At 44.9% G+C, this 19676-nt stretch overlaps 1 protein-coding gene and 1 pseudogene across 1 annotated transcript in view; one reads left to right on the top strand and one right to left on the bottom strand.

The window, feature by feature from the left end:
* Positions 1–19676, top strand: part of LOC124803278 — a 304062-nt gene that overhangs the window by 144196 nt on the left and 140190 nt on the right. The gene's annotated exons all lie outside the window — the stretch shown is intronic.
* On the bottom strand, positions 17824–17941 carry LOC124803968 (annotated as a pseudogene).

Here is a 19676-nt window from a genome sequence, read left to right as displayed (position 1 = left end):
TATGGGAACTTTTCAAAATACGATACCTCATAAATGACTCCCACTAGAAACCTGCAACAAAACACCACTGACATTCTAATTTAACCTACTTCTAGTTTTGTAATGTCAGTAGGCATTGTTCTATTTAAAAATGTGAATGTTTGCACGTAAATTAGATTTTCTAAATATTATTACAATCTGTTGTTGGCTAACAGTACGAGCCCCTAACTATTAATCTATTCTGTGAAAATCGCACATCAATAGCAGTTTCCATTTCCGCAGTAATTGCGGTGCAAGTTTTAGGTGATTCACCCTATATCTAGTTTTCTTTGAATTTGATTGTGTGTGTGTGTGTGTGTGTGTGTGTGTGTGTGTGTGTGTGTGTGTGTGTGTGAGAGAGAGAGAGAGAGAGAGAGAGAGAGAGAGAGAGAGAGAGAGAGAGAGATTGTTTTATCACGACCCAATGTACACATAAAGTGTTACTTATCTTTTCTTTCATTAAGTTTATTAGAGAGTCTGTATTGATCTGTGTCAGATTGTTTATCACATGTTTGTTCTAAGCAATGGCTTTATGGATGTGCTAGCTTTCCTGCATTTGTAACCAAAAAACCTAGAACACAACGTGTAGTCGCCATCCAGAATTTAGTAAGTAGAAGTTTAAATTATTACTACAGCAAAGAATAGCTGGAAGTGCCAGAACTGTTTACAATCTAGATATCAACGTCCTTAATGTAAACTAAGTATTATAAACAATATATGTACATATTCCAGGCTAGTGAAGATGCCTTGCAAAGAATAAAGGCGAAACGCGTATGGCACAAAAACTGTGTTTTATTCAGTTGTGAGCAGACGATTCCAAAGGAATGATTCTTAACATACCGTAATATTATACGCAAGTGAAGACGACAGGACTACAAAAGTCTGAAAAGTAATTATTCTTCCTGCCCTTCTTTGTATATGTTCGATATCCTTTGTTAGTCCTATTTCATACGAATCGCAGATACGTGGTCAATTTTCCAGGATGAATCGCACGAGTGTTTTGTAAAAATCTCATTTGTATACTAATTGTATTTTTCCAGTATGCTACGAACGAATTGAAATTCTCTTGTTTTACCTACCACTAGGCCGATGTGATTGTTCCGTATCATATCCCTGCTATTTGTTACGACGAGGTTTTTCATGAGTTTTACGAAGAGCACAATTTTAAATTTATGAACCCTGAAAGCATGTTGCCAATCTATGCATCATTTTCAAATGTCATCAACGCCCGACAATATTTTTGCAGCGTTTTTCAGACAGTACTTAGTTATAGCTACTGCACCATCTGCAGAAAGCCTGAAGTTACTACTGACGTTGTCCGCCAAGTCATTAATACACAACATGGACAGCAAGGGTCTCAATACACTTCTCTAGGGCACACCTGACGTCACTTGTGCATTTGTCGATGACTCTCCGCCCAAGATAACTTGTTGCGCTGTCCCAACCAAGAAAGCTATAACCGAATCCCTAATTTTGCTGAATATCCTCCGTGAGCTTACTTTCGTTACGAAGCATTGGTGCATTAATGAGCCAAATGTTTTTCTGGGGGCAAGAAATACTGCAGTTACATGATTGGTTTGATCCGTGGCTGTCAGGATGTCATGTGAAAAAACAAGAGTGACCGAAGGTTTCGGAATCCATGCTGGTTGGCGTCCAGTTATTGGTAAGGGTTCGAGATTCCTCATTACGTTTGAGTCGGAATATGATCTAAGGTTCTACAGGAGATGGATGTCAGAGTTTTGTGGATCACTTCTGCTAAACTTCTTGTTGACGACTGCGGCCTGTGTTATCTTCCAACTACTGGACGCAGTGTTTCCTTGCAGGGATCTACGGTATGTTATGGTTAGGGGCTAACTCAGCCACGAATTCTATATACGGTCCGATAGTGATTCCATTGAACACTGGTGCTGTCGTTAATTTTCGTCATGTTTCTCAACGCCATTGCCACCAATATCTATAAGGGGCAGTCAAATGAAAACCGAACACCTGTCGCAACGGGACCATGGAACAGTCCCATTCAAAAGTAGCCACTATACGCGTTAAGACATTTATCACAATGGAAGACGAGACGATCAATTCCTGTTTCGTAGAAAGCGGTCGGCTGCTGACGGATCGACAACCATACAAAATCTTACATAATGTCGTCCGACTGAAACAGAAGAGCACGAATGTCTTTCTTCAGTTTCCCAAAGATGTGAATATCCCACGGTGAAGATCTGAGCCGTGCGGAGGATGTTACAGCGTTTCCCAACCAAATCGCTGAAACGTGGCTTTCGTCCAATCGGCAGCTTGGGAGCGGGCGTTATTGTGCGACAGGATAATTCCGTCCAGCAGCATTCTGATAGCCTGAGAGCAAGTGGCAAAGGCAACAAGGAAACATCCCATATCTCCGCCGCCAAAGGAATCCAAATCTGTTCACGCAAGTTCCGATAAAGTCAAGGTGACCAACTTGTTCGACTGCAGGGGCCCTGTGGTCGTAGAGTTCCTCGAGTGTGGAATTACTATCAATGCGCAGTGCCACGAAGACACTTTGCAGAAACTGCGACGCGCCATCAAGTCAAAACATCCAGCTACTATCCATTTCCTGTGTTATTTGGCCCAGTGAAGGCGTAAAAATCGATAAGCCACTGTGAGTAATTGCGTTACACGGCTGTAAGTGTCCTTTGCATGTAGTTGCCTTCGCAATGATTGCTCTGAATCTGGTTAAGGCATACATGCATTCACTGACACGAGCAGCTTGTGCCGGGTTTGAATACGATTATCATCGACAAGAGATGTGTCTCGTCTCTGGTCATGGTTCTTTGTCGTGATACATGGCTGCGAATGGTACCTTGTTTGTCGAAGACACGTTGGACAGTCCGTGTTGACACACCAAAATATCACGAAATGTCATTCATGGTGTGGTCATGGGCACGTCCAAACCTTTGTCACGTCTCCTAGTCCACCCATTATACTGCACGGTTTCCCATAAAACGATCTGCGCGTACATACCTACTACATTGCCGGGACTTACCGTGAGCAATGCAGTCTCATGACCGCTATCTGCATCGCTCCAAAGGGACCAGTGTTCTGGTTTATGGGGATAACCAACACACTGCGTAACAGAAAAGGTGAAGCACTGAGTAGGCATAGTCGGATGTCAAAGTAACCGTACACGTACCCACAGTCAGCTGGTATGTAAATGACTAGAGCTGCAATTCTCTGAGACAAACAGAACGGCCATCAGTTGTATTAGTGTTGTTCATGTTTAGTGTAGTTATCAGGCGTGTTGTGGCATATGAGTGACATGAATACCGTCTGATGTGTTATCAACGTGAGGGAAACGAAGATGCCGCATATTCGTGTGAGAAACGTTCTCAAGACTTAGCATACTTTGATAGAGCCTCATAATGAGTCTTCACTTACTTGTTAGCCAGCTGGTCAAATCGTGCAATGTCCAGATATGTGAGGCATTGCGATGTGACAGTGGCCCGATATTCGAGTGCACGGGAACGTGAGGGAAGGTTTCTGAATGCATGCTTAATGCACGAATGTCGTCAAGGTTATGTTGAACAACGCCTCATTACCACAAAGGAATGTGACCCTATTGTGCATACGTGTCATAGCAAAACCCCTTCAAGTCTGCGATTGCCTTTCAGCAGCCAGGCCAGAGAATTACCGTCCCTTAAGTAGGCTGCCGTTGACACCAGAACACAAATAGCCGCTTTTGGATTGGTGTAACTGGGAAGGATGGACTGCTGATGAACGGCGTCTGAAAGCTTTCAGCGATCAACCGCTGTTCTGCACTACCGCACAGGTCACGGTCGGCGAGTATGGTGGTGAAATGGTGTGAGATTCCATTCTTCCCACGTTTTTCAGAGGCACAGCGGTGGTACTCTTGGCGTCACGGTTTGGGGAGCCATCGGATAGGACCAGATCACGCCTCGTAGTGATTGGGGAAACTCGAATGGTACAACGGTACGTCACGGACATCCAGAACCACCGTATGTTACTGCTCATCTGACAGTATCATGAGGCCATTTTTGAACATAACAACGCTCGTCTACAATCGCACTTGTCTCTACGAACTGTGTGGTTCAAATGGTTCAAATGGCTCTGAGCACTATCGGACTTAACTTCTAAGGTCATCAGTCCCCTAGAACTTAGAACTACTTAAACCTAACTAACCTAAGGACACCACACACATCCATGCCCGAGGCAGGATTCGAACCTGCGACCGTAGCGGTCGGGCGGTTCCAGACTGTAGCGCCTTTAACCGCTTGGCCACCTCGGCCGGCACGAACTGTGTGTGTGTTATGTTGAGGAGCTCCCGCGACCTGCAAGATTTCCTAGGTTCTCCCCTGACAGAGCGTGCGCGGGATCAGCTCGGACGATCCACTTGCAACAGTCGTGGACCAGCTTGCTTCATGACACCCTCTCCTATCGAATCACTGTATGCATCCATACCAGAGAGGGTGCAACGTCATACTGATAAGTGGACTCCTACTGTCAAGTTCTTTGTACATTTAACTCGTTTTCGTGTTCGGTGAAACGTCAACACGTCCCCTCTCGACCCGCGAATCAGGCAGTGGATTTCGGCCGGTGAGCGTGCGTCGTCTCCAGACTGATGTGGCACACTTTGCTCAGCAGAGCTCGGCCAGGGCGCGGCGTTATTCCCGTCCCTCGTCCCGGCCGTCATCGGAAAGCGGGCGCCGGGGAGGGAAGCGCGCGTTATTTCGCGCTCTGCGTCCTCGGCCGGCGGCGACACACAGGGGCGGCTGAGTCAGCGGCCTGGGTCACCGGCCGGCCACCGTCCCTCATACGTGGAACGCCGTCTCGCCGCCGCGGCGCTCCCTCAAAATAGCGCTTCTCGTTACGTGACGCCGCCGGAACACACGTTTCACGCTGCCAGGACTTTTCGTACCTTCCGGGTTCTCTGTAGTCTGTACACTCGTACAGTACACTTCCTGTAGTGAGAGTAATACAGCCAGTATCGGGTCTGGAACTTCTTTATTTTTATCTGGAACTTCTTTACTTTTACTTTCGTAGTGACGGACTAGGATCACATAACAACTCAGATTCCTATTCTTTCTTTGTTGTTCCCTATTTTTCCAGTACCCTTTCATCTTCTCCAGAAGTTGTCTTTTCGTTTCTTCTGTCCGTGCTGTTCCTGATTCCTCATTTCTTCTGCCTTGAGATCCTTCTAAATTTAATATTTTATCCTTAAAAACATTTCTCTCTGTCATTGTGATTCTTTGATGCTGTTTCCTTCTAGTTATGAAACTTCCTGGCAGATTAAAACTGTGTGCCGGACCGAGACTCGAACTCGGGACCTTTGCCTTTCTGGGGCAAGTCCTCTACCAACTCTTTTTCCATTTTTGTATATTTATTTACTTATTTTAAATAATTTTTATTGAACAAACTAAAAGTACATATATGTTCACTATGCAAGAGTTCTTCAAGGTACCATTTAAACATATACAAATTGTTAGTTAAACAAAAAAAATTAAAAAACATTAAATACAGCAAAATATAACATTCTGTCTTCTTCCTTTTTTTAAATTTGTTTTTCGGTCGATGCATGAGAACGTGGAGAAGGGTGTTGCATCATGTGACGGGTAGGCATGGCGCACCCCAACTTTGAGGGGGGTCAAGGAAGACGCTGCGGAGATAACCGGCAGAAGTTTGTCGGTAAGATGGTTTTCGGGTGAGGGTGCTGTGCGCGGTCACAACTTTGTACCAGAAGTCAAAGACTGTATGCGGACCACTCTGAAAGAGGTATTCTAAAGCCTGTCCTCGAAACCAGATTAGGGTATGGTGCTTAGCAAGAGGGTAGTGAAGTGTCTGGCGCAACAACAGGACATCCGGGGTTACCGTCGTTGGCGGGGCACGGAGGTAAAAGCCCACGATTCGTTGGATGAGCAGCCATACGTTTTGTTTCAGGGGGCACGTAAGATGGTGCTCGTCGGTGTCTTCGAGCTGACAGTCAGGACAGAGTGGGGAGGTGGCCAACCCTATGCGATAAAGTCGACTATTAGTCGGAAATTTTCCATAGACTAAAACATACCAGAGTGCAGACACAGACGACGGTAAAAAGGGTGCATGCACACACCCCCAAACCGTTCGCCAGTTAATGTCAGGATGCTGTAGCACTATGGGGTCGCAAGGGTTGGACTGCATAAACAAACGATAATAATCTTTTGTACGGGGAGGACGGGTGACTGGAAGACCGACCCGAACGTAGCTGAGTTCTACGAAACAATTGGCGACGTGGTACAATAATGGAGAAATAGGTGCCACATTGACCGGTGGATCGAGAGAAGCTGGTCGGAGGATATCTAAGAGACTGCGTGTTAAGGACGGGACCGGCTCCTGCCAGTGCCGCAACAAAGAGTGCAGAAGATCGTGCCAAGGAGTAACGGCATGGGGAGGATCTGGGCGACGTGTACCAGTTTAGGGGCGACATACATGTTGACATAGGACACACGTTGGAGTTAGTTTAAGTTACGGTGCACTTGACCGCGGACATAGTGCCGAATCGACTGCAAAAGCCGCCGGTAAGCCAGGGCAACGAATTCAGGTGGAATTGGGAAGGACGGAGTAAAGAGTTCCTGAATCATTTCCGTCCAGCGAGGAAGCATTAACGTGGTGAACGCCCCGTAAAACTCCACTAGGAGACCATCTGGTCCTGGTGATTTGTTCTTGGCCCCTTTGTTGATCGCATCTACCACCTCGTCTGCGGTGATTGCAGACATCATGGACGTTGATGCCGCTACGGTGAGGGTCCGATCAGGGGAAGGACGGAGATCATCAGGAATTGGCGTTGCCATCGGTTCATCATCATAAAATTGGCGATAATGTTCAGCAAAGGCAGACACCACTGCCGCCTGTGTTGTGTGGTGAACACCATCGGAGGTCGTGATGTTGGGGACGAAAAGTCGACGTCGACGACTATGGCCGGATGCGGCATGGATTGTGGATGGGGTTTCGTCGTGGAGGAGGTCTTGTCGTCGGGAACGCACCACGACACCATGCAGTCGTGCACGTTTGAGAGAGAGGAGACGAGCTTTAGGACGCTGTCGTTCCCTATGGGCGTCAGGTGATGGAGGGAGCGCATCGAGCTCACGGAGGACGGCGTGGTGAAAATTTGTGGTCTCTCGATGCCATGCTGCTGCTTCCTTGCCACATTGCATGCAGACCTTTCTGATCGCAGGTTTGGCACATTTGAGCCACCAATGGAACGTGGATGTGTACTGCGGGAGGCGTCTTTCGCAAGACGCCCATGTAGTGGCAATACATTGTCGGCAGCGTGGATCATAAAGGAGGGAGGTATTAAGCTTCCAGTAACCTCTGCTGTGCCACACTGACTGAGGTGGCAGATCCAGGGAGCAAATGACGGCGCAGTGGTCCGAAAATGCAAGGGGCCATCGTTCAGTTTGGGCGACTTCATTGCCAAGGTGGGCAGAGACATAAAACCGGTCCAGTCTGCTCACAAAATGTACCGTATGATGGGTAAAACCGGGGGTATTGCCATGAATTTTCTCCCAAACGTCCACTAGATGAAAATCTTCGATTAAGGTGAGCAGCGCCGGGCATGGCGAATAACCAGGCTTTTGGTCCTGCGGATGGAGGACACAGTTGAAATCGCATCCCATGATAAGGCGATCATAGCGTCCGGAAAACAGGGGCACCACGTCATGTCCGGAAAAAGTGGACCGCTGCCGACGGTTCGTGGAGCCAGACGGAGCGTAGATATTGATGACGCGCGTGTCGAAGATGGTAACAGCCATGCCCCTTCCACAGGGAAGGATGGTCGTGTCCTTGAGTGGGATTCCTTCGCGTATGTAGAAAGCTACTCCACGCCCTGATTGATCACATGTGGATGTGTATGAGTCGTAGCCGTAGACTGGTGGTAGTGTGGCAACGCGTACTTCCTGAAGAAGGGCGACGTCGACGTCAGAGGCCCGAAGCATGTCACGTAGGAGTTGCAGCTTGGGTGCAGTGCCGATAATGTTGATGTTCAGTGTGGCAAACCGGTACATTTGTTTCAGTGCTGGTGGATGCGCATCTACCATCACCAAGGGAAGTGTGGGGAGGGCACCGACAGGAAGTCCCGTCCCATCAGCTGCAGTGCCTCGCTTTTGATGTTAACAGGCAGCCTTGTCCGGCGGAGGCAATTCATCCGGAGGAGGGGGCGTATCTTCCTCAATGTCGTCGGCCCATGCTCCTGTGCCGTGGGTCTGTCCAATGTCCATGGGAATTGCGTCGTGGTGAGAGAGATCTGGAGTTGTCGACGGGGAGACAGGTGTCTCAACCTGCACATCGATCGTTACATTGTGCGTGGCGACCTCCATGGTGGTCCCGTCCTGCGAAACGTCGTGTTCATCGTGAAAGTTGTCCGCCGACCTCTGCGTGGAAATGTCGGCTGGTTGGGTGTCGTCTTCGTCGTCGCGGGTGGCGACGCTTTGAGAGCCCGTGGGTGAACGGCGACGGCGTTTGCGCCTACGTGGCGAGCGTTGTTTGCGCACGTTCAGTCCTTACTACCGTCCAACGTCCAATTTTTGCACCGCTCTCTTGTTCGGTTTTAGGAAACCAAACGAAGGACACTTTTGGTGACAGCCTCTGGCGGACCGCTTGAATTTGCTCGTAACTGGCCGATTGGCTACCTTCAATGCTTATTAGCTCGGAAATGGCGCAACGTATCGATTTTTTTTCTTAACAGTTACTCACAACCTACCCTGCATCACCCTTACAAGCTTTTCAGACTGTTTATGACTGCCCTGCATGCCCACATCGGAGTCGCGCTACGTTGCATTTAACGACGTCGCAACTGCCTCAACCCTTTTGACGGGCTTTATAACATAAACTAGTCACACACAGTGGTTTATGAAATGCTCCGAATGAACTCTAGTCTTGCAGCACCATTGAGTTGCCGGAACGACTGCCACTGTATTCTAGTACTGTAATGATATTATTTCCTGTGGCTCAGCGTCACAGTGTAAGTCTTTCAACAGGATGCTACTTCAGCTACTTGCTTTCACTATCCTGCCCTAGTTAAACAACCAGGAAATGGGACCTTCCGTTTAATGTAGAATCCGAATCACGTGTCATGTCTGGCGAATATCTGTATCTTTGAGAGGTGATTGCTAAGTTAAAAGGCAGATTAAAAAATCCGACCGAGATTCGATTCCACGACCTTTGGGCTAGAAGTACGCGCTTAACCGCTAACCAACCAAGCCCGACAAATCTATAACGAACGGATCCCAACAGTACAGTACAGTTTAGTCCACTCAGTTCTATTTCAAGAAGGATCTGAAACTGAGCACTTTCATACAGAGAACTAATGGTCGGCAATAAATAATTCAGATGAAACCGGTCTTAGGTCATCAAAGCGTATGAGACCTCTGTTGTAAAGTGCATTTGTTTCGTAGCGCTCTACCTAATCGATAGTGGTAGCGCTCTTCTGAAATACAACACTCAATTGTCTGTGATCTGTTGTCAGGACAGTTTACCGTTCATAACTTCCTGTCGAAGGTGCAACATTACTCGTAATGGAAACTTACAGACATGGATTTAATATCTGACGTACCAGGGCGTAATGTCAAAATCTGAAAATTTGTGGTAAGGTAAGGTCTTATGGGACCAAACTGCTTAGGTCATTGGTCCTAAGCCTACACACTACTTAATCTAACTTTAACTAACTTACGCTAAGGCCAACACACACACCCATGCCCGAGGGACGACTCGAACCTCCGACGAGGCGAACCGCGCGGACCGTGAAAGACGCCTCAGATCGCGCGGCTATGCATGGTTACTCTGCAATTCACACTTAAGTGCGAGGCAGAGGGTTCATCGAACCATTTTCATACAACTTCTCTACCATTCCACTCTCGAATGGCGCGTGGGAAAAAGGAACACCTAAATCTTTCCGTTCGAGCTCTGATTTCTCTTATTTTATTATGATGACCATTTCTCCCTACGTAGTTGGGTGTCAACAAAATAGTTTCGCATTCGGAAGAGAAAGATGGTGATTGAAATTTCGTAAATAGGTTTCGCCGCAAAGAAGAGCGCCTTTGTTTCAGTGACTGCCACCCCAACTCGCGTATCATGTCAGTGACACTCTCTCCCCTATTGCGCGATAACACGAAACGAGCTGACCTTCTTTGCTCTTTTTCGATGGCCTCCGTCAATCCTATCTGGTAAGGATCTCACACCGCGCAGCAATTTTCCAGCAGAGGACGGACAAGTGTAATGTAGGCTGTCTCTTTAGTGGGCTTGTCTCATCTAAGTGTTCTGCCAACAAAGCGAAATCTTTGTTTCGCCTACCCCACAATAGTATCTATGTGGTCTTTCGAATTTAAGTTGCTCATAATCGTAATTCCTAGGTATTTAGTCGAATTGACAGCCCTTAGATTTGTGGGATTTATCGTATACCCAAAGTTTATCAGATTTCTTTTAGTACACATGTGAGTGACCTCGCACTTTTCTTTGTTTAGTGCCAATTTCCACTTTTCGCACCATACAGAAATTCTCTCTAGATCATGTTGTAATTGGAATTGATCGTCTGATGATTTTACTAGACAGTAAATTACAGCGTCATCTGCAAACAATCTAAGACGGCTGCTCAGATTTTCACCTAGATCATTTATGTAAATCAGTAACAACAGAGGGCCTATGACACCTAGCGGAACGCCAGATATCGCTTCTGTTCTACTCCCTACGAACTGTGACCTCCCTGAGAGGGAATCACAACTGAGACGATACTCCATATGCACGCAATTTGATTAATAGTCACCTGTTAAAATGGGTCTGAGCACTATGGGACTTAACATCTGAGGTCATCAGTCCCCTAGAACTTAGACCTACTTAAACCTAACAAACCTAAGGACATCACAGACATTAACGCCCGAGGCAGGATTCGAACTTGCGATCGTAGCGGTGGCGCGGTTCCAGACTGACGCGCCTAGAACTGCTCGGCCACAACGTCCGTCAGTCGCCGTTGAGGAACGGTATCAAAATGTCAAAATGCCTTAATAACGTCAAAACCTGAGCGGATTACAGAAAAAAGATTTGTAACTGGCATCAACGTAACTAGAAAAAAATTGGCTTGTATAGAAACTGGATCGTTCAAGCCAGGCAAAACACTTCTACGACGCATAACTCGTGAGTATGAGACCCGGATTCGGTCTGACAGGCAGAGTACATCGAGTGTGCACAAAGAAGCGCGGAGTGCTTGGTCACAGGCTTCTTTCAATGGCAAATACGTGTACCGCTGCGTTAAGTAAATTTCACCGGTTAATGCTCGGAGAGGGGCGTCGTACGTGTCTTGTGAAACTGCTTAGGAAATTCAAGAGCCGTCTTTCCAAGGCAGACATTTCGAATATTCTTCAGGCCGCAGTTGTTCATCACGTAAGACGATGTGATCAAAATCAGGTAAATAGCAGTCTGCATACAGGCTTTATTATAAGAGGCAGTCAAATTGAAACGTGACAAGAGGGGAAAAAGCAAGTAAACTGTTTATTATTTCCAAAAGTAATCATCGTAACTGTTCACAAACTGTGAAACAAGACGGTCACTGCCTTCATGGAAAAAATGTTTGAGGATACCTAAGTAACCATCATTGTACTCAGACGTGCCCCTCTTCGTCCGAAGCAAATAGACGGTCGCGAACGTCTTTCTTTAGAGCACCAAAACCATAGAAATCACTCGGGGAGATTTCGGGTCTGTGGGGGACGTGTAAGGGCTTCCCAGTGAAACATATGGACCGGCCCACATCTTGCAAGATTGTTTCGAGCATTCTGCAGAAATTCCTGTGGGAAGCCATTATACACCCGACGTATTGTACCGATCTCTCTCCATGCTTTTTCCATACCCTGAAGAAAGACATCCATGGACGTCGATTTGCTTCGGACGAAGAGGTGTACGCCTGGGTACAATCAAGGTTCCGAAGGAATCGCAAACATTTTTCCATGAAGTCGTTGGTCGTTTTGTCTCACAGAGGGATAACTTTTTTAACACTTATTAAGGCAATTACTTTAAAAATAATAAACAGTTTGCATACTTGTTTTCCATCTGTCACTTTTTCACTTGACTAACACTTATTAAACGCATACATGAAGAGTTATGGGCACATGTTCAATGGAAGAGACGTGTTTCACAGTAGCGCAGATGAACAAGTGTCCATAGTCTTAAGGTGTGCTTTTGACAGCCCGTGTCCATAAGACTTTTTTTTTAATTTTGGTCAATACTATCATCTGTCAACTTCTCGTTCACCATATGTATCAAAATGAAACAACGCTCGAAGATTTCAAGTACGTTGATTTTCATTAATAAGCCATATTTATACTTTATTGAGCTGGACGCACATTTTTTAAACCGAGTTTAGAAAACCGATGTATGATAGTCGAAAAGACTAATCTTAGTTCAGATTAATCTCTTCTCATATCACTTCACATGTTCAGAAGTAGACACACCAGTCACAAAGTTCGCAGGAATAACCATTATTCCGTACAGAGTTCTGTTATAATCATGACAGGACTTTTAAAACACCTTTCACGAACGCATGTAGATGAATTTTAATTTACATGATCATATCCCATCACCCCCTGTCGGTGGCCTTCACCCCCACACTTTTTGGAGTCACAATTCCACAAATAAACTCTGTCTCGAAATCTGTCAGAAAATCCAGAGAGCTTGTGGCCGTATGTAAAAGTACACCAGCTGTAAAATATACTCAATACCTTCATTGCAAGATACCAATGATGATATTACCGATGGCAGCGCCACTAAACCGGAGTTATTAAACAATCTTCCCAAAATTCCTTTACAAAAGAAGACGAGGTAAATGTTATATAATTCGAAAGCAGAACAATTGGCAACATGACATATTCTCGGTGTAGCGAAGCAGCTTAAATCACTAAATAAAGGCAAGTTTTCCGGTCCAGATGGCACACCAGTTAGGTTCCTTCCAGAGAATGCTGATACGATAGCACTATACTTAGCAATAATACACAACCGCTCGTTCGACGGCAGATTCGTATCAAAAGACAGGATAGTCGCACAGGTCACATCAATACTCAAGAAAGGAAATGGAACTAATCCGCTGAATTAAAGACCCATAGTACAGACGTGGATTTGCTGTGGGATTTTGGAACATATACTGTGTTCGAATAGTATGAATTACCTCGAAGTTATATTGTTCTTGTGAAACACAACTGGCTCTTTACGCACACGAAGTAATGAGTGCTATTGACAGGGGATCTCAAATTGATTCCATATTTCTAGGGTTCCAGAAGGCTTTTGACACTGTTGCTCACAAGATATTTCTAATCAAATTATGTGGCAATGGAATATCGCTTCAGTTACGACTGGATCCGTATTTTCCCGTCAGAAGCTCACAGAGCTTACTAAATAATAATAATAATAATAATAATAATCGAGTAAATTAGTAGTGGTATCTGTCGTTCCCCAAGGAAGTGTTAAAGGCCCTGTGCTGTTCCTAACCTATTGAAAAGTCCCCTTTAAATTATTATTAACGATTGTGCTGGTAAACTTCTACGTTATTTGATTTTCAAACATCTGAGCAGAACTCAACGTACTCAAACAGTTTTATCTTTACTTATTCTGATCATCACTAAACTGACACACAATATTTTTTAGCGCAACGCAATCTGACTTTCAATAATCCTTACAAAAGAATGGCCCTGACTAACAATAACCTATACCTTTCATGAATCACTTACTTCAGAAAAATCTTCGTTACTCGAACTACTGCAATACAGCGAGCGCCAATACAGCCACCTCAATAAAAGATTCTAACTACTGAAGGCACTAACTACTGATAGGCATAGTTAGCAAATGAGAGTTTGATAGAGAGCAAACAATGTATTTACCTTAATAGTATTCAAAAGTCATCATATATATATATATATATATAAAAATTCATGACATCCATCTTTACAAATTTCCTTTTTCTGACGGACACACGTCCAGATCGTCCGCTTATAGCAACCTCTCAAAACTCTGGCGTCTCTCTCTCTCTCCACATCTACCACTCCTGGCGGCTCACCTCCAACTGCGCAACGCTACACGCTGTTCCCATCCAACTGCCCAACACTACAATAGCGAATATTACAACAATGCCAACCAGCCACAGACTGCACACAGCACAGTCAGTGATTTTCACACAGAGCACTACGTGACGTTACCAACATAAAAACCTAAACAGCCTACTTACAATATGAGCAGCCACATTTGATTGTTTGCAAATGAAGCTGTCATTTGCCGTCTAGTAATGTTAACAGAAAACGAAAACCAATTCCAAAATCATTTAAAGACGATATTTGTACGGTGGCAATCGCCTCTGAATAAGGAAAAGTGTGACGTCATCCAGATGAGTACTGAAAGAAATACGTTAAATTTCGGCTGCCCGATAAATCACACAAAGTTAAACGCTGTCAGTATCTAGGAATTACAATGACGAATAACTTAAATTGCAACGACCATATAGATAATGTTGTAGGGAAGGCAAATCATGGACTGCTTTTTATTGACAGAACCCTTAGAACGTGCAACAAGTCTATTAAAGAGACTGCCTTCACTACGGTTGTTCGTCCTCTGCGTGAGTATTGCTGTGCAGTTTGAGATCCTTACCACGTAGAATTGACGGAGGACATCGAAAAAGTCCAGTAAAAAACAAGTCGTTTTTCATTATCGCGAAATAAGGGAGAGAGTGTCCCCAGTATGATAAGTGAGTCGGGATGACAATCATTACAACAAACTAGTTTTTCGCTGCGGCAACATCTTTTCACGAAATATCAAACACCAAACTTCTCCGAATGTGAAAATATTTTACTGTGTCATCTTACATCGGGAGATATGGTCATCGTGAAACGATAAGAGAAATCAGAGCCAGTACAGAAAGATATAAGTGTTCATTTTCCAGCTGTTAAAGAGTGGCACAGTAGAAAAATAGTCCGAAGGTGGTTCCAAGAACCCTCTGCCGGATTCTTAAATGGGAATTGCAAAGTGGTAGTGTAGATTTAGATCTCCAATTCAGTGCAGTCTGTACGTACCTTTTAATTTTTATACTATGCTGTCCTTCCATTCGTATCTCTCACGTCAATACATTTTCACCATATCCTTCATATCTTTTTGTTTTTATTTCTACCAGACTACTTACCCGCACAGAGTCCTTAGTATTAACAGGGTGTCTCTTTCTCGCCAGACGTGTAGAAGAGAAGCCAGTCATCATTTCCCTTCCACTAAGTATCCGTCGCTCGTACCGACACCCAGCAGCTGGTATACAACGAACTAGCTCACAGACTGGGGTTTCCTGCGAAAAACACACACCGCGCGTCAGCAGTTCGGACCACACATTTATACTTCCTTCTGAGAATACTGTTTTGGCAGCCACTGTCTGTTGCTCATCATCTCGCCTCCCTTTCTCGAAGTTGACTCTTAGTTTCGGAAATTAATTAAATACCACACAAGGGGCTGAGCATCGGACTTTCCTCCCTTAGTACTATAAACATATAACATTTCACAAATATATCACAATTAGCAGTTCCGTAAATTCCTCGCAGTGACTTCTTCAGAAACGTGCCAGTAATCGTAGCTTCTCATTGCCACAGTCATCGTCCTGGCATATTAACCGAAACTTAAGTTATCGTTTTAGTAGAACAATAGCTGTGTGTGTTGCTTTGTCGAAAACTGACATTTGAGGCTGTCGCTGGGCGCAGAGTATGAGTTGATTCTCGAACAGAAGAAAACAGCATCTAGCCACTAATTTACACCCTTGTTCAAAATCTTAAATCTCCGAAAGATTTTCACAATTTCTTTGAAGCTTTGACACAACGTTGCATTCGAATACGCGCATGTTTATGTACATACTGGAGCAACATATGGTGTTTAAATACATATACTACACTTATTACATTTTTATTTATTATGTATATGTCTCAAAATTTGAAAGTAATCGGTGAAGAACTTTCGGAGATTTACAGTTGTGTACAAACGAACATTTAAATTTTTTTATGTGGATTATGTGTTTTTGCCAAAAAATACTCCTGGACTGCACTGAGTAGCTTATGTAAATTAAAATAACAAAAATTGTATATTGTGTGGCCATTGTTAATGTAAAACGATATCAAATTAAACTGATATCAAAGTGTGAATAGAAACGGTACCCGAAAATGTTCTTACAACAGAGTGACACAGCAACGACATTTCCCCTTGTATGTAGTAAACTGTTCTGTTAAAAGTAATAAGTACTTTGACAAAGCAGGGGGGGCGGGGCTGGCTGGGGACTATGAACTAAAATTTAGTAACAGCTTGTTGCTAAAATGAGGGATTAGGTGGGGCAGTGGGTCATGCGGATTTTCGAAAATTTCGAATAATATGAAAATACAGCAAAAGATATAATTATTTAGTTGAATGCGATAAACATACGCTCTCGATATTTATTTTGATGTAAATATACGAACTATACGTTATGTTCACGTACTGTGACCGGATACAAAAAAAAAGAAAAAAAATGAAAAGACAGTAACTTTCGTTTATGTGTACCATGATCTTGCAGACATTTCACCAGCAGATATGAAACTTCCTGGCAAATTAAAACGGTGTGCCGGACTGAGACTCGAACCCGAGACCTTTGCCTTTCGCGGGCAAGATTCGCAGGAGAGCTTCTGTGAAGTTTGGAAGGTAGGAGACGAGATACTGGCGGAATTAAAGCTGTGAGGACGGGGCGTGAGTCTTGCTTGGGAAGCTCAGTTGGTAGAGCACTTGCCCGCGAAAGGCAAAGGTCCCGGGTTCGAGTCTCGGTCCGGCACACCGTTTTAATCTGCCAGGAAGTTTCATATCAGCGCACACTCCGCTGTAGAGTGAAAATTTCACCAGGATTTTGTGGACGAAGTTGTTTCCGTTTGGCGTTCTAAATAAACCATTATTTTGCTGTCTCTGTACATGTCGTCATGTCTGTAGATTGAACGCCAACTTTGTGAACTGACCCGTCACCACAGGCGTCATTTGCTGTAGAAAATCATATGGCTACAATTTCATCATCGGAGATAGCCATTAACACCTGTATCTGCGATCTCCTACGGGGCGCCATTGTCACAGTTCCTTTACTCACTGTGCAAACTGCGTCAGCGGACTCACAAATGTCTGGCCTTAGTGCATCTAACATTTTGTTCGTGGGCACAGCCATCTACTTTTCCTTCTAGATCATTTTACACTCGCAGCAGTCCTGCGCTGTACAGAACTGTAAAACGCAATGTTACCTTGATAACTGACACCACGCCAAGTCCGTGTATGACAATGACTGAATTTAAATATTACGATTGTCTTCGTAGATTGCTGCCGCTATTACTACCGAAGTACCAAGTACTGTACAATCACTGTACAAAAGCAGTGCAATAACGAACCGGAGATCCGAATTGATCAGGGCTGGATAAACGAGGATACTCTGTACCACCATAAACTGCTGAACTTAAGCATTCTGGTGTGCTAGATGTTGATATAATGTCGACTCTATTCGAAGCAGAACAAACATTTTATCAGCTTGTGGAAGTATACATAGAACATTACATACTCGTACAGCAGCTTGAAGTGGTACACATAAAAGCACTCCGACTTCAGGCCACGAGTGCACTGCCGGGACCATCCGACTGCCGTGTCATCCTCAGTAGACGATGCGCATAGGAGGGACGTGGGGTCAGCACACCGCTCTCCCGGCCGTCATGATGGTATTCTTGACCGAAGCCGCCACTATTCGGTCGAGTAGCTCCTCAATTGGCAACACGAGGCTGAGTGCAACACGAAAAATGGCAACAGCGCATGGCGGCCTGGATGGTCACCCATCCAAGTGCCGACCACGCCCGACAGCGCTTAACTGCGGTGATCTCACGGGAACCGATATATCCACTGCGGCAAGGCCGTTGCCTCGGTGTATATAAAAATATCACACCGGACATCTCTTAGACAAACCATGTTTTGTAGTACTTTATCCGTTCTTCAGGTCGTAACAAGTCAACAACAAAATCAGTACAGTAATCAAGAGGGTGTTTCTTTCCATAGTAATTGTTAGGGGCTTTTCTTATGTATCATCTCCATAATTAGCTACACTAATTTTTTATAAAGTACCTAGTCACAAACAATAGACATCTGTTTTTATCTCTGGCCCTTAGTCGTTTACAAAATAAACGTAGCCAGACACCTATTAGTGAATGTAAATTATGGGTGTGTCTACTTTTCGCCTTTGTGACGGCTTGGACTCTGGACTCTGCTAAGGACATTTTTCGATGATGTGTCTGAATGTCTGTGAGGGAATGGCAGTCGTTTTTTTTCTCAGTAGCAGACCCGGAGTAGTTGCTGACGTTTGGCGCTGGGCTAAGGGGCAAAATCGACCTTCTAACACACCCTAAAGGTCTCCCATTGGACTCAGGCCGGACTTAGGGCAGACCAGTCCATTTCAGAAATGTTATTGTCCACATATCATTGCCTCAGACATGCTGCTTCATGACACGCCGCACTGTCGTGCTGGTACGAACAGTCATCGTCTCCGTATAGTTCCTCAATTGTTCGCTTACACAATTGTGTGTTCATATATTTCCTCATTTAGCTTTTCCTTAAATGCAATAAGGGAACCATACCATAACACGAAAAACAGTCCCGTACCGTAACACCACCTCCTGCATACGTCAATGTTTGCACATGTGATGACATGTAACGTTCTCCAGGCATTCGTCAAACCCAAACCCTTCCATCGGATTGACACAGAGCGTAGCTTAATCATCGCTTCAAATCACTCGCTTCCAAAAGTTCACTGTCAAGAGGGTCGCTTCTACACCACTTCAAGCCTCGCTTTGTACTGACTGATGTGTGACTCATGAGTAGCTGCTCGACTATTGTACCCCATTGTTTTTAACTCCCTAAAGACAGTAATTGTGTTAGATGGACTGTTGGTAGCACTGTGAAACTCACATGTGATTCCTTCCGCTGTTTTCATGTGATCTTTTACAAGCATACTCCGCAGTGCTCGACGGTCCCTCTCCGTCAGTTCATGAGGTCTGTTTGGTCTTGGTTTATCTGTTGTTTCTTCGCGTTTCCACTTCATAATCATATTGCCAGCAGTCGACTTGGAAAGCTTTAGAAGGGCTGATGAAATGTCCAGGATGAATTTGTTACTCAGGTGGCATCCAACGACTAGTCCAGGCTCCAAGTCACTGAGCTCTCTGCATTCTGCTGTTACTGCTTATTCACTGTCAACACTATACTCCCTGCCTCCTATTACTCCGGTAGGTCCGCCTCTCCTGACGCATAGTAGTCGATTCCGCATTACGTAGGGGTGGCGGAATGCTTTTGATCAAAAAGTTTGGGCACTGATGTAGACCCCACAGATAATCTCTCTTGCCTTGAACATCGATTCGTGTATGAGATGCTAATTGATGGGTAACAGCCCATGGTTTTATTCTTTGATCTATGGGGTCAGGGGGAAGCGGGGTGGGGTGGAAGGTAGGGGGGGGATGGATACAGAAGATATGACGCCACGTCGTATCCGGGAAAGCACAAATATCGAAGGAATGGCGGGATGTGATTATTTTGTCAACATACAGCAAATAACGAGGGCGTAACGAAGCGTTGCAGTGTTGCCAGGCGGCCACCGGCTGCTTCAGGCC

Source organism: Schistocerca piceifrons, chromosome 6, assembly GCF_021461385.2.
Source record: "Schistocerca piceifrons isolate TAMUIC-IGC-003096 chromosome 6, iqSchPice1.1, whole genome shotgun sequence".
Classification (NCBI taxonomy): Eukaryota; Metazoa; Arthropoda; class Insecta; order Orthoptera; family Acrididae; genus Schistocerca; species Schistocerca piceifrons.
Note: the sequence above shows the minus strand (reverse complement) of the source record. Positions and strands in the feature narration are given on the sequence as shown.